At 41.1% G+C, this 14,424-nt stretch overlaps 1 protein-coding gene across 1 annotated transcript in view; it reads left to right on the forward strand.

Moving 5' to 3' along the window:
* Nucleotides 1-8,454: 8,454 nt before the first annotated feature.
* The window catches only part of mpped1 (metallophosphoesterase domain containing 1), an 81,411-nt gene continuing 75,441 nt past the window's right edge, over nucleotides 8,455-14,424 (forward strand). The window contains exon 1 of the mRNA XM_046379215.1: nucleotides 8,455-9,086. The gene's annotated coding sequence lies outside the window, so the exon portion shown is untranslated. The remainder of the gene's footprint in view (nucleotides 9,087-14,424) is intronic.

Consider the following 14,424-nt stretch of genomic DNA (forward strand, 5'->3'; position numbering starts at 1 on the left):
TTTGTTGACCCCATCGTGCCCCACACGACTGGTGCTCCTAAAAACTCATTCTAATGAGGAAAATGATTTGAAAGTGAGTGTTTTATCCACTGGGGCACAGGGACAGATTAAATGGGGTGAATCAAGTCTATATTGTATTTTTTTTTTTTTTTTAAATAATAAAAAAATATATATAACAAGATGAGATAAACTACCTGCAAGTAACAGATTGTTACTTTAGAGAGAAATGTATGTGATGTAACTAATATTTGGAACTTTAATTGCACTTGAATTTTATATTTTAAACTGTAGGAGGAAAAAAAAGATCTAAGTTACGTATTTGTTACCTTTTTTTTTGTGTTGTTTTGAAATGTGCCACATACGGCGGTGACGAGAGAGAAAGACAGCTGTGTCTCCTGTTATTGCTCCCACTCTGTAGCTTGCGGCTGCCCTGAAATCTCTGTTACGATAGCTTTGGGTCCCATTGATTCTCACTGTGAGGAGACATTTAAGGCTGAAGCTTCAGCATCTCAAAAGCGGAGACTGTATGTATAACTAATGTGCACAGAGGAAGGACAGCGTAAGCATCCATAACTACCACCACCACTACACTTTGTGCTTTCATTGCCCAGCCCTGCTTCATCCTGCAAACATGTCCTACAGCTGCCAGAGAGAAGAAGCATCACCATAAAGGCTTCTTGTATGATGGCATTATACATACATACTACTAGAGTATATGCCTGTTTCTAAAAAAAAAAAACAAAAAAAAAACCCTACTTAAAGTATCTGCTTTCACCCAGATGCAGTCTCTCTCCATTAAATAGGAAGTATAGTGTGTATACTATGCTTTTCTTTTATAACACAACTAAATGTTTCTGTGTCATTCCAATTGGTACTAATATGTCTATGAAATACTATACTGCGTATTGAAGATGGATTCTGTATCTGCTCAATGCGAGTGGAGTTGGCAAACACGTACGGTGTGACTGGAGTGTTGGTCTGGAGGTGAATGTAGTGGCAGGGAGACAGTCGGAAAAAGAGGCATCTCATATCTGAGTGTCTGTGTGTCTGTAGCACTTGCAGCTTCAACTGGAAGCCAGTGAACCTTATCTGTGTCGTGCAAGCTTCCCCTAACAGATGGTCAAAACTCATGTGTATTGTCCCTTATTGGTGTTGACGTTCCTCCTGAAGCTAAAGTCCTGTTAAAAGTGTCATCCATGCAAAGAGAAAGCTTTTATTCTTTGTGATGAGCATAAGGAAGATGAGGTATCAGTGCTAATTTAAAGCTTACCAAAGCTATGATTGAGTGATGATAATTTAAAAGACCTGACTGGAGGTTTTAGCCTGTTAAATATAAAACGTATAAAGCCCTTAGTATTTTTCCAAACCGTAGTGTTTCAGGTTTCTACCTTCTCGGCAGACACTTGTTTCTGATCATTTCAGTGCACTGTGAAAATCAATGAGCAGAGACTAGCATGAAGACTTGAAGAAATAAGTTTACCCACTGTTTTTTTGTACAGTACAGAAAATATGTCACTGAAGGCAACAGCTACTTAGCTTAGCATAAAGACTGGAAACAAGGGGAATCAGCTAGCCTAACCTCGACCATAGCTTTAGATTTCCCACACAGATATGAGCAAGATATTGATTTACTTATCTAGCTCCCAGCAACAAAGCTAATGCTCATATTTCACAGAATATTCCTTTAAGATGAATGCTCCAGTGAACGATTAGTTGCCTTTTTTTCTTGCAATATGTAAGATTTATTTGTGCCGTAATGAATTTGTCTGGGATGTTGGAATATTCTTGAACATAGCACCAATACAAGGTGTTAAAGTGCTCACAGGATGACCCAACTGTGACTCAAAGTAATATGTCATGTAGTGTCTGCACACTGATTTGCATTGCGCATTGGAATGAAACCTTTATGCCTAGAAGGTATAAAAGCAATCAAGAACTTGTATTTTAGCAGACGCTCTGCAGTCACGTCAAGCATTTGTAATTAATGGGCTAAAGCAGGTAAAACCACACGTATGGTCTTGCACAGCACTGAGCTTGTTAGAGTTTTTCACCCAAAATAAGATATTAAATAGCTGAGAGATCCAATAATGAAATGGGAAATAATTGTAAAAACAGAATTATTCAGGCATAATCTCACCCTTAAAACAAAGTCTTTTACCCAAAGGTCAGTGAGTTCACTGGATTGGCAGATAATTTCCCAAAATAAAAGCATTGTTTTGTATCGTTCCAGGCCTTGCCAAAATAGCTGCCACACAGACATGTTATGGTACAGCCTACTTCCTGTTTGAGGTGGGCACTGTTCAATATGAGTGTTATGAAAAAAATGATATGAAATGCTCTAAAATTTATAATTGACTTTTTTTTTTTTTTTTTTGCCTGAGAATGTATTCTATTGTGAATGGGTGTGTGTATGAGAGACAGTGAGAATGAGTACGTGTGCAGTGAGTGTTACTTGTGTGTGAGGAGAGTGTGTGCGAGTTTGAGCAATGACTTTTTTTTTTGTTTGTTTCGGGTGCCTGTGGTAGAGAAAGAGACTGTGTATGTATGTACCTTAGTCCAGTTTGTAGAGGAATAATTTTAACGTTTGTGTTAGTCAGTTGTACCCAAAGAGAGAAACTGTAACGCAGTGTTGTGCCATTGTTTGGTCCATGAAACTCCAGTACTGAACAAATTAAATAAAACAGTAGCAGAAAACGGATCAACGTGTCTCCTTTGTGTGTCCGTGTTGGATTGCCCCCTCCCCACAGAGGAACCTTTGAAGGAGCTTGTATCTGTTCATTAAAATAGCAATATTGCTGTCATCTTCAGGCAACACAATCTGTGCAGCAGCTCTGGATGCCACACCTGCAACACCTGTTTGAACCGCTCTGCTCTTCAGATATCGACACTCTTCATGTACATTTTCACCCACTTAAATAACATGCTATTTCCTGTTCAAGCCATACACACCCCACCACACTCACTTTATTTATTTCCTCAGTAAACGCTTTCCTGGTGAGTTTACTGTCTCCGGCACTAGTGTCGAGTCTTCTTCAATACTGCCTGATATTCATTTTGTAAATTATGCTCCCATTTACAGTAAACTAGATGGTACAAAACAAGATGGCGGTGATGTCCATAATGCCAAACTCGAGGACTCAAAATGTTGAATGTGAAAAAGCGAACAAATAACAGCACAAATAATTGACATGTCAAGTCTTTATAGTAAATATACAGTGTTTACTCTAACACAAAGCAGGAGGTTATTGCTATACAAACAGTGATTTAGAGCGAACCAAACTGAGCTGTTGGAGTGTGTTTGCTTTTCTGATTCAGTTGCTGAACAAATGAAACAGTTCTCTATATTGGAATCAAAGCTTAGTGAGTCAAACATTGCTGAAGCCCTGAGTGGCTGAAGCCCCACACAGGTAAATAACACCAGTCACCACTGCTCTCGAGCTCTGTTACTGTTTGTACAAATGAGTATAACACGAGAAAGAGACCGTCTGAAAGTCCTTCACCCCACCGTTCAGCGCGACAGTTTGGAACAGCTATAAACACTTAAGCCTCTGATGTGGTCTGGCTGCTTGCAATAAGCAAGGATACCCTGGACTTAATTCAATTCAATTCAATTCAATTTATTTCTACAGCACCTTTTACAATCAAAACTGTCTCTAGGTGCTTTACAGAGACCCAGAGCCTGAACCCCCGAGCAAGCAGACAGTGGCAAGGAAAAACTCCCTTTTAACAGGAAGAAACCTTGAGCAGGACCCGACTCACAAGGGAGAACCATCCTGCTGATAGTCGGCTGGGTGAAGGGGGGGAAGAAGAGGTAGACAGGACAGAGAGGATGAAAGAGAGAGAGAGAGAAACATACATGCAATAAACATCATAAATTACAAAGGACAAACATGGCAGGTTGTTATAATTGGAATTCTGAAGACTATGTATTGTATGTATTTGTTAAGAGTGTTGAGGTCAGAGTGGTGCATCAGACTTGAATGGAGTGAGAGTTTACACACCTGCAAAAGGGTGTTTTTTGTTTTGTGTTATAAACCATAACCACAATTTTTCAGCAGACATTAACAATGACATTCCGGTTCAAGAAAGTGATTCATGGTGGACAGCAGGAGGTGCAGGAACCTTTCTCTTTGCAGAGTTGATTTCATTCTGAATTTACTGACTTGGGAACATTATTTACTGCTGCTTTCGATGAAACATTCCCTGTGACACGTAGTGACTCAGGATACAGTACAGATGTCACACAACACAGGTGACACGTCTACAGCTTTTGTCTCTTTCCAGACTTGGTCCTGGTTTGGTTTGACACCATTTGATTTTGTAGTTTCATCATTGCGCCTGAGCTGAGTGTTTATCACTGCTGCATTACATTATACTGTCAGTTAGCTGACGCCAACAGAAGAGAAAGTCTGATCTTTTACTCAGTTAAAGCAACACAGTAGTTTGTCACTGTGAAGTTTTCATTTTTAGGACATCCATAAAAGGATCACACAAGCTTGGACTACAGAATTAATCAGTGTATTTACTCAGAAGTAAATGGCCTATAACTCTGACTGACAGTGGCAGGCTACCTAAATGATGGAGTTCACAGCCTGTTTAGAATATTACTGTAACTTCTCAGCTGCGTTGCTGTGGGTCATTAATCATATTTGGCAGGCAGATCTGATATTTCCTACGTGATCTTTCCAGGACATCCAATCAGGAGACAGCATCTGCAGACAAATGCGACTGTGCCAGATGCTCCGATTACTCTTCCTTTGCTATCTTGTTGCCTTCCCTCCGTCAGTCGCTCTGCGGAAAGTTCACAGGATATGAAGTGATAAATACATAACATAAATGTGACAAAACCACTAGTGTTTGGTCTAAGCCAGCGCAGTGTGGCTGGGTAATGATTTCATTACACACCTTACAAAATGTATTCTGACACATCAGAGGGAAAAAAGTACAGGAACATACTGACTGATCCGCAGCCTCTAACAGAGAAAACAGAGTATAGTGACTGAACAGGATGTCAACTCTTTTGGATAATGGACCCAAGGTTTGCCAGAGGTAATGCCAAACCTTGACACTCCATTAGTTATATCCCTGAAGGTGTTAGTAGGGAGGAGAAACAGAGCTAAAAAGAGAGTGAAAATTGAATTTCATTTGTCAGGCAGCCATTTATACATATCCACTGCAGTTTTTGATCCACCTAATGAGGAAGCTGCAAAATGCTGATAGTGAACATGTCGGTAAAACGTCCTCTGACCATGTTTTTCATTTGCTCTCCAGAGAGTAGGTGTTTTTGCAATCTAATATCCACTCCTGTTTTTATGATTTGGGTTTGCCACCGTGCTTCTGGGACACAAAATCAGTTCATCGACCTTTAGATTTTACATAAAATTAAGGGCAAGAAGCGCAGTGCTGAAGCAAATGGGTATAATCAGTAAGAGGCGCCATGGAACATTTGCAGGCTGCAGGACCTTTTCATACAGTGCCTTTCGCTGGAATAATCTCCCTGCTGATATCAGACAGTCTATCGAGGCCTTCAAATCCAAACTTACCTCAACTTCTAACATTAATTTTCAATGAATAACTTTTTTTTTAAATTGCTTTGGGCCTTTATACCTGTTGCTCCAGGTTGGTCTATTGTCTCGTCTCCCTCCATGTGATTGGTGTCCTCCTGTCTCCTCTCCTGGTGTGTGAAATGTGATCCTTGAGTTTGACCTCTTGTGTGTTTGTATAAGATCCCCTCTTGTGTGACCCTGTTTTTTATTATTATTATTTTTTGCAGCACATGCTTTGTGTGTGTGTGTGTGCCACCATGGCTTCAGTTGATGCAGCACACACAGAGTTGTGTGGCATTCTGCCATGAGGTGCTGTTCGGTTACAGTTAACCAACCGTCTGCAAGCTATTACTGTGTATGTAATAACCTAGAAGTTGCTCGATGGCCTCTCGTATCAATATTCTACATCCCACCAAATTACTATAAACATTACTGTTCTGTTCTAACATTTTACTCCATTAAAGTCTTTTATTTTCCTGATACAAATCAAACGTCTGGATAGAGTGTACAGGTTGCAGGTTGTTATTTAGGCTACCTTTTGTTTAACCAACTTGCAACAAACCTGATGAAGAGCTGTGAACAGGATGGTCACACAGTCACAGACAATATTCTCTTGTATCAGAATGCACCACTTTGTCTCAGTTTTAAACTCACCAAGGGAGGAATTTAGAGTTGGGGCACTTTTGAGGACATTCAAACGTCTGGGAAAATGTTCTTGGCTTGAAAAATTGAAGGCGAAGGAATCTTGTGGCAAGTCATTTAGGTCTTGTAGAACTATCTAAACTTTTTTCAACACTTGTCCTATTTTTATATTTAAATTCATCCCAGCAGTTGCTGTACAGAGGGAGGAAGAACGGAGTCACTGGTACTCAGTTCATCTAAATTAATTAGAAATTGACCATATATGACCAGCAGATGGCGGACTCACTCCAACCTGAGACTCTGGGAAACGTAGAAGTTTGAGAATGGCAGGTTATGGATGCATGTGTTTGAGCTGCAGATTGAGGTCTATTTGTTTAGCTCATTACCAGCCTAAATCCCAGTCCAATTACCTGCGGATGAACGGGAGCAGAGGTGGTGATATGCTGTAATGCTGTAATTTCACTGATTATCCCTTTCACAGTCGACAGATGATGAAGAGTGAGTCCTTTTTTTTCCCCATTTCAGCACAAATGTAAAGATTTAACAGACTGGAGCTTATTGTGGTTTATTAATAAAATATAATTCATTGGTATGTTTGGTTTCCAAAGAGGGAGGTCATATCCTGATCCCCAATGGTGTAAACACTGTAAAAACATTCTGGTGAACGGGATAAATAGATGTTAGAGGTGACTGAATGAATATTCACTGCAATTATTGTTTGTGAAAGTAACGAGGCTCAGTCAGAAGCAATAAAGCTGGACAAAGCTGTTACAGAAAACTAACTCCGCGTCAAACAAGTGGAAAACGCTTTGCACACATCGATGAATGTTCCTCTTTTAATTTGACTTTAGATGATGTCGCATGCTAATGCTTTTGTGGTTTTACTTAAAAACAGGACTTTAACTTGTAGGGGAGTGTTATTAATGGACTGGTCCTTTTCATTAACTTAATTCCATTTTAAATTGATGAGGGCAGTATAGATAGAGACCTATCCATGCACTTGCATCACGCTTGAGTGAATATCACTGAATACGCTTTCCATCTCCGGTGAAGAGGAGCGTTAGCATGGAGCTGTTCTGAGGTTCCGACTGTTCATTTCCAGTATGAACACAAGGGTTCAGGATCAATTTTCAACCAAAAAAGCATTTTATACATAAGGTTTCCCAGCATAACCATCCTGTAGAAAAAGATGACATGAGGGTGAGGGAAAGTGGTGCTTTAGTACTGTAGGAGGCAGACGGGGCCCTTTTATGTGTCTGTCTCCTGCATGGGGGCCCATCACCTCATAATCTGACGATAATCGTGGTCATGTTCATCTTTCAGCTCTTTTTATTTTCTCAAATCAACAATAAAATTTTGTTACTGGAATAAGATATCTTCACTTCCCCTCACACACACACTCTCTCTCCATAATGCCTCTCTATCAGGGATTTGGGGAAATTAGCTTCGGGCCCATTATCATAAAATGAAAGAAAAGAGGAAGATTCATGCTCTGACATCAAGAAAATGACACATGAAATTAATGAAAAGAAGCTGTATTTGTAACAAGTGGAAGTATATGACTCCACTGACAGACTCTCTCTATTCTACAGAAAATTAAGATTTAGAGACTAAATGACTTGTTAGTATTGAAATTTGTATGTCAAATAAAAATTATACTCTGCTGGGATATCATGGAGACAATGTAAGGCAAGAGCTAAAGTCCAATAATAAATTAGTCGATCCACAGCGAGGAACAATGTGAAACTTTACCTGGTTTTGGCTCCACCTGTATGTATGTTTATTCTCTATGATAGCAAAATGAATACCTTTGGAGTCTGCTCAAAATAAGCTGTCTGAATATGTCAGCTTGGGCTTTACGAAATCATTTCTCAGTATTTTGTGACACCAAACGATTTGTAGATTAAGTGAGACAGGGATTAGTAATCCTCAGATTAATTGGTAATGAAAATAATGGTGAATTGAGCCCTTCTCAAGAATTAATCAAGCATTTGAAGACTGACTCTGAGCGCTGTGAGTGCTGACATTAAATGAACAGTTTTACACAAATGACATGGTGGATTTAAAGTTTACTTGTGAATATTTCCATTTTTTACATCATACTTTTACTCCCCTATATATTTATTTTGCAGTAGTGTGCCCACTATTTACTTTATGATCAAAGTTTCACATACAAAATATATGATCAGGGGACAGAAATATGATGCAAACCAACCAGCTTTAACATGAATCCCAGCATACACGTTAATGCATCAATACTGTGACAGTCTGCCTTACTTCTTTTACTTTTGGTAGTTGCAGTGTATTTGCCTGCTAAACTACTGTACTTTTACTTCAGAAAAAGAATGAATGCAGGACTGCATTCTTGAAAGTTTCGCCTTTGCCACATGAAAAAAAAAGGAGGAGAAAACAAGATTTCAGAAGAAAGAATAAAGATATGAAATAATTGAACACACTTCTGCTTAGAGCCTTTGTTTTAGGGGTGGTGGGGTTACAGTGGGGGGATAATGGACCCATGACCCCAGTATTTCTAAAATCCTGGATGCGCCCCTGGTGCCACTGGCACCTTTACACACTGGCGTGATTTCCTGTGAATGAGCTCTGTGGAGCCGCGGAGCTGCTCTCGGTCCTCCCTCTCTCCTCATTGTACCGCTCACCGGGAAGTACGGTGGGCAGGACTGATCCGAGAGCGAGAGAGAGAGAGAGAGAGGGAGGGAGGGAGGGAGAGGGAGAGAGAGGGAGGGAGAGAGAGAGGAAACAGATCTCTACACGACGCTACGCCGGTGCACCACGGGGTGCGCATTCAAACTGACCAGCGCGTCTCTGTCACGGCGCACACAGTGTCCTCTCTCCACATCCATCGCCGGGCAGCCTCACCGCAGCTGACCTCAGGAGCCGGTAGGTGAATCCCTCTCTATGTTCTGGGGTGCATTTATGGCAAAGGTGGCTTCATATGCAGAGATTTTACACTGAACCCGCACAGCGCTGAGTGTACCCGGGATAATGTCAGCTCTGGACCCTCATCTGATGATTTGATGATTTTCACGTGTGTGTGTGTGTGTGTGTGTGTGTGTTGGGGTGGGGGGGTGCGCTCTGCGGTCGTGTGAGCAGTCTGGATTTTAATAAAGGCGTGCATTCACGTCCCCAAATATAACGCTTTCCAGCAGGGAACGCTTTTATGACAGATCAGATTTCAGTAGCTCCACATCCAAAGGGCAAAGTCTCCGCGTACAGTACAGGCTGGAGAGGCTCACTGAAGCTTCCAAGAGACAGTTGGTGCAGCCTGTGGGACCAAATGGCTGAAAAGTTTGATTAGAGTTCAGTTAAAGCGCGGACTGCGGGATGTTGTGAGTGGAGGGAAACTTCTGCAAAATGTGCACGAAGCTGATAATTCACTGGAGCATTTTTCGAATTCAGCTAAAAGCTTTTCTGATTAGGGTTTACGAAATTCTAAATTATGTGTAAGAGAATTAAACGGTAAGCCAAATCTAAAGGGATGTGAGTGATAAAAGCAAATGGAAAAGTGCAGGATGTGATGTTAAATGTTCCCAAAATCTCCCTTTCTTAAAACAAACAAACAAAAAAAATCCCTTATTTTACATCTTGGTTTAATCTATCTTCTACTCTTTATTTAGATGACATCTGAATTCACTTTATTTCACAGATCTACGGCTCCAAATCAGAGCAACACACACTCTAAAGATGCCCAGGCTATGCATTCTTAAAGAAAAAAAAAAAAAGATAATAAAGCGCCACACTCAGATGCACTTTAATTTTCTGTGTGTGTCCATATGGAGCAGAAAACGAGAGAATAAGCAGAGGAGATTGCCGCAAATGCTGTGACTTGTTAAATATGAGAATGTGGCCCAGAGGAGAGAGCATCAGTCAGACTCTTCTGATCAGACCACCATACTGTACAGAGCTCAGTGTCGTTCTGCTCCATACTGCCAGGGGCCTCTCTTCTCCTCTCTGTATTTGGATGAGGGCCCATAGGATTTCGGAGGGGGCCCTAAGATGAAGCACATTTGAGGCCGCGCTGTCAGTAACACCTTACAACTCAGTTAGGTCACAGCAGCAGAGCTCGAAATATGAAACGCTAAAGTTGGTCGTGTAGTGTGCTGACCGGCGGCAGTGCGGGTCGTGATCAAACAGACTACTGGCTGTGTTTGCACATTAACAAATAATGCATGTTAGATAACATCTCTGTTTTATTTCTGTGTGTGTCGATGCTGAAACAGAGCTGAAAGTAATTTCTGACAGGGAAAAATCATTTCAACTTTACAGACGAGCTCTTTGTACAACTAAACAGCACAAATCTTTAGTTATTCATAAATTGTGCCCCTTTGTAAGTCTGAACACTATAAATCTTCATCTACACTTTTCACTTGAGTACAATGTGGAAGCTGTCATTCACTCGTGTGTTTAATAGAGTGTGCAGGCTTGAGTGCTCGGATGCTCTTTGTCTTTTCTGATCTCTTGCAAAAATAAAATCCTTTCAGATGCAGGTTTTCATTAGCAGCTCTTTAAAGGCGTAGACTCGCGACCGTTTTCTGTTTCGTGATGCGTGTCGAGGAAAACTATTATTTACAACAGCGCGTTTTAAAATACAGCAGGACCTTAGGGTGACTCTCGAAAGGTAAAATAAATGAAATGTACGATTACGGTAGTAAACACTGAACACTGAATACCGTCGCCATCACCAGCAACTTAATCATTATCAATGTGACAAGCATCAGCGTCAAACACAACATAATCATCTCTATGGACAGTGACATCATCACTCAAGGTCAATGCTGGGAATGTAATTACTGAACCTCCATATTAAGAAAGCATCGTTGTCACTGTATCTTCATCATCACCTCCATCACCACTGTCATTCCTAACAACAAGGAACAACAGCAGCAGTCATCTCCTCCTGTCAACATTTCTGCATTAAAATGTCGATAAATTACCAGACCTTTGTTAAGTGTTTTGTTCAGTTTTAGACTTGGATCATCCCAAATGGCTCTAACAAAGATCCAGAGAAGTCTGTGATTTTATTCAAGCTAACAGTGCGTTTTCATTTGTTCGCCTGTCACTGTAACTGCCAGGAGAGAGTCGGTGAACGTGACTAAACCGTACGTGGGTAAAAGTTTAGGATATTACCAAGTGTGTTACACGCCAGAGAGACTTTTGTCAGCAGGGATGGTTGTTTAACACCAAAGACAACTCCCAAGAACCTACACGACTTCAGATCTTCACCTCTTTTGTTTTAGACAGATTAAATTAAACATTGTCAACAACTGGGCTTTGACCAATTTCATCATCACAAAAAGGCTCATCAGCCAACTGAACAATGTATCTGCTGTCATAATGGATACAACAGTCATTTGCATATAAAATGTAAAAGAGAAAGTAGAGAATGCATCCCTGAGGTGGCTGCTGTATCATGTTAGCTCACTGAATAGCTGCTCATCCATCCGAGTTAATATTTAGTATGTAAAGCTCATGAAAAGTCACCAAAAAGCAGCACAGAGACACTCATAGAGAATACCGTCAGAAGAACCGGCTCTTTATCTTGCCAGTTTTAATCTGAACCTTCACTGGACCGGGTTAGGCGGAAGCTGCCATGGGGATCTAGCCAGGTTAAAAGGAGTCACATTTGTAGACTCTACATACCTCCCTAAGCCATTAATCTTTCTTCGATTACACCACTTAGGATGTAAAACATGTCATCCAACTGCATTTAAAAGAAAAACCTGTCCTGAATGGCCATATTTAAAGTTGAGGCAAAAACTTTGTCATCATAGCCTTCTAACTTTCTGCTTCACGTTTGCCTCCTTGATCTCGTTCTAAGAATTCTGTTTCTTCTGCGTATAGTCTTGATGCACTGAACTGGGAAAACTTTCCCCGAAAGGGTCTATGTCGAAGGCATAAAGGCTCACAAAACAACCACAAGAAAGATGCAAAAGAGGGATGAAAAATCAACGCTAAAAGACACGTGAGCGACCCCGAGAAGATAAAAATCACTACGAGATGCAAAATAAACCAAGGACAGACGTAGAGCGACTGCAGAGATTCAAAATATATGCGAAATGATCACAAAGAGATGCAAATTGAACTATGAAGAGACACAAAATTGACTACGAAGCGACCATCAAAACATGTAAAAAGACCACAAAGAGATGATAACCGTTACAGAGATCCAGACAGGCACAACGAGATGCAAAACAACTAAGACACAAAAAGTCTGGGTGTCTTGCTCCTACGTAGTTGGGTGGGGGTTGTGGGGGGTGTATGCGAGGTGTCTTTAATGTCTCACTGCATAGTAATCCATCCTGTAATGTTGCATGAACACATGAAAAGTGACCTTGTAGATTTGTAATATTTCTTTGAAGAATCAAACTTGGGAGAGAAGTAAATCCTGCCTGCTTTCACACCTCCACATACTTGGCAAATTACTGCGTAAAGTTGTTTTGACTGTAAGACTGTCTTTTGGGAAAGTATCAGAAAGTTTTTCAGAATTTCTTCAGAATTCGGTAAGCCCCCCCCCCCCACACACACATCCAACCCACCCAATTCTGAAAAAGGAGCTGGGAAAGACGCTGTTAGAGAAGAGCTCTTTGTTTGAAGCATCCTGAGGCTTTTATAAAATATACCAACACAGTCAGCTTGTGTCACTTCTCATCCCACCATCACCAGTGTGAGACTGTGAGACACATCCAACTCCAATTTTACATTTTGATTGAACGCTTACGTGTTATCTCTGCATTTTAGCTGCATTTTTAGTTGTCCGTTTCACACACACCTGGCAAACAGATACATATAGTTTTTATTGGGCTTTAAACCATATCCACTACCTGGAGCATCTTTTCAGACTTCAGGTCATATTTCTTGTGTATATTGGGCTGCGAGTGCTATCTGAGCCCACAGCAGTACTGTCAGTGAATACACCACATATGAACAGGAGTAAAACACATTTAACTAAGGTCTCAAAACAAAAACAAAAAAACTGCTTCTTAAGTCACACAGACCACATAGAACCTCCATTTTGGATTTAGGTCCAATAGCTGGATCTGCTAATCTGGAGCTAATGAATCTCTCCCTTTTTTAATTAGCAATGTCAGATAACACAAGCAGCCAATCATTTTCATCTGATTAAATGGCCAAAAGATCCTCTTCCAGGGGCCCGCCCTGTCAGCTTGCCTGGTAGAGTTTAGTACCATGAGTCTCTGCAGAAGCACGGGCTCTTTGCTCCAGGTCGTCCTGTCTGTCTCTTTCTTCCCCGTCTGCCATGTCTCTTCTCAGCTGTCACTGGCTAAATGAAGCAGACATCATCATCAGCAGCAGCAGCAGTCAAACATATAATCTTGGGGGGGAAAAAAATTGCTTTTGGAAAGTTATGTCAGTAATGACATGATACAACAAGCACAGACTTCCAAGGGATCTGTGGTTCTTAGTGATTTTAAACTTTTGTCACACACACTGAAAGGTGAAGCCAAATGTCGTTTCATGACGGATCTGAAAGGATTCAGATTTAATAAAATTCTGTTAAAACCCAACTGTACTCAGGGTTAATTATCTGACAGCTATAAGAGATAGAGTTTTTTAGATTCAGAAGGAATAGAATTAGGGCTGAGAATAGACAGAGGGTGCTCTTAAAGTTTGTGAACTGAAGATTTGGTTGTTCTGTGTCGCCTACATGGTGTAGAAAACTGCATTTGGTCCCAATGTGTTATAATCTGGCAGCATCTGCTAATGCATCTTTCTGTCTCACACTGGCAGCGTCACTGTCACATTTATGACAACAGAAACACATTTAAATATGCATGCACAAGCCTGCATACACATCCACCTGTGAGCACACAGAACACACACATATGATGTATGCACTCCTGAAACACATCCACAAAGCATGCTGGGATTTGCCCGTGACAAACAACCATGGTGTGAAGTGTGAAGTGTGTATCTGTCACGTCAGTGTACTGTCAGCGTGTGAGGTTGCAGTGAATGAGGAATCGTGATGGCGCTGAGATATCGCGCCGCGGTCCAGGCGGACTTTGCCAAAGCCGCCTGTCCCCAAATTATCACCTCCGTCTCCCGGCATCACCGTCATCTCAGCACCTCTCAGCAGCTCCGCTCTCTCCCAGCAGTCGCCACAGCCTCCGAAAATGAACTGCATAGCTGAATCCAGGCTTAATGGGCAACACACACACACACATGCATGCCTCACACACCAGACAGAGTTTTATCAAGT

The sequence above is a fragment of the Scatophagus argus genome, chromosome 22 (assembly GCF_020382885.2).
Source record: "Scatophagus argus isolate fScaArg1 chromosome 22, fScaArg1.pri, whole genome shotgun sequence".
Classification (NCBI taxonomy): Eukaryota; Metazoa; Chordata; class Actinopteri; family Scatophagidae; genus Scatophagus; species Scatophagus argus.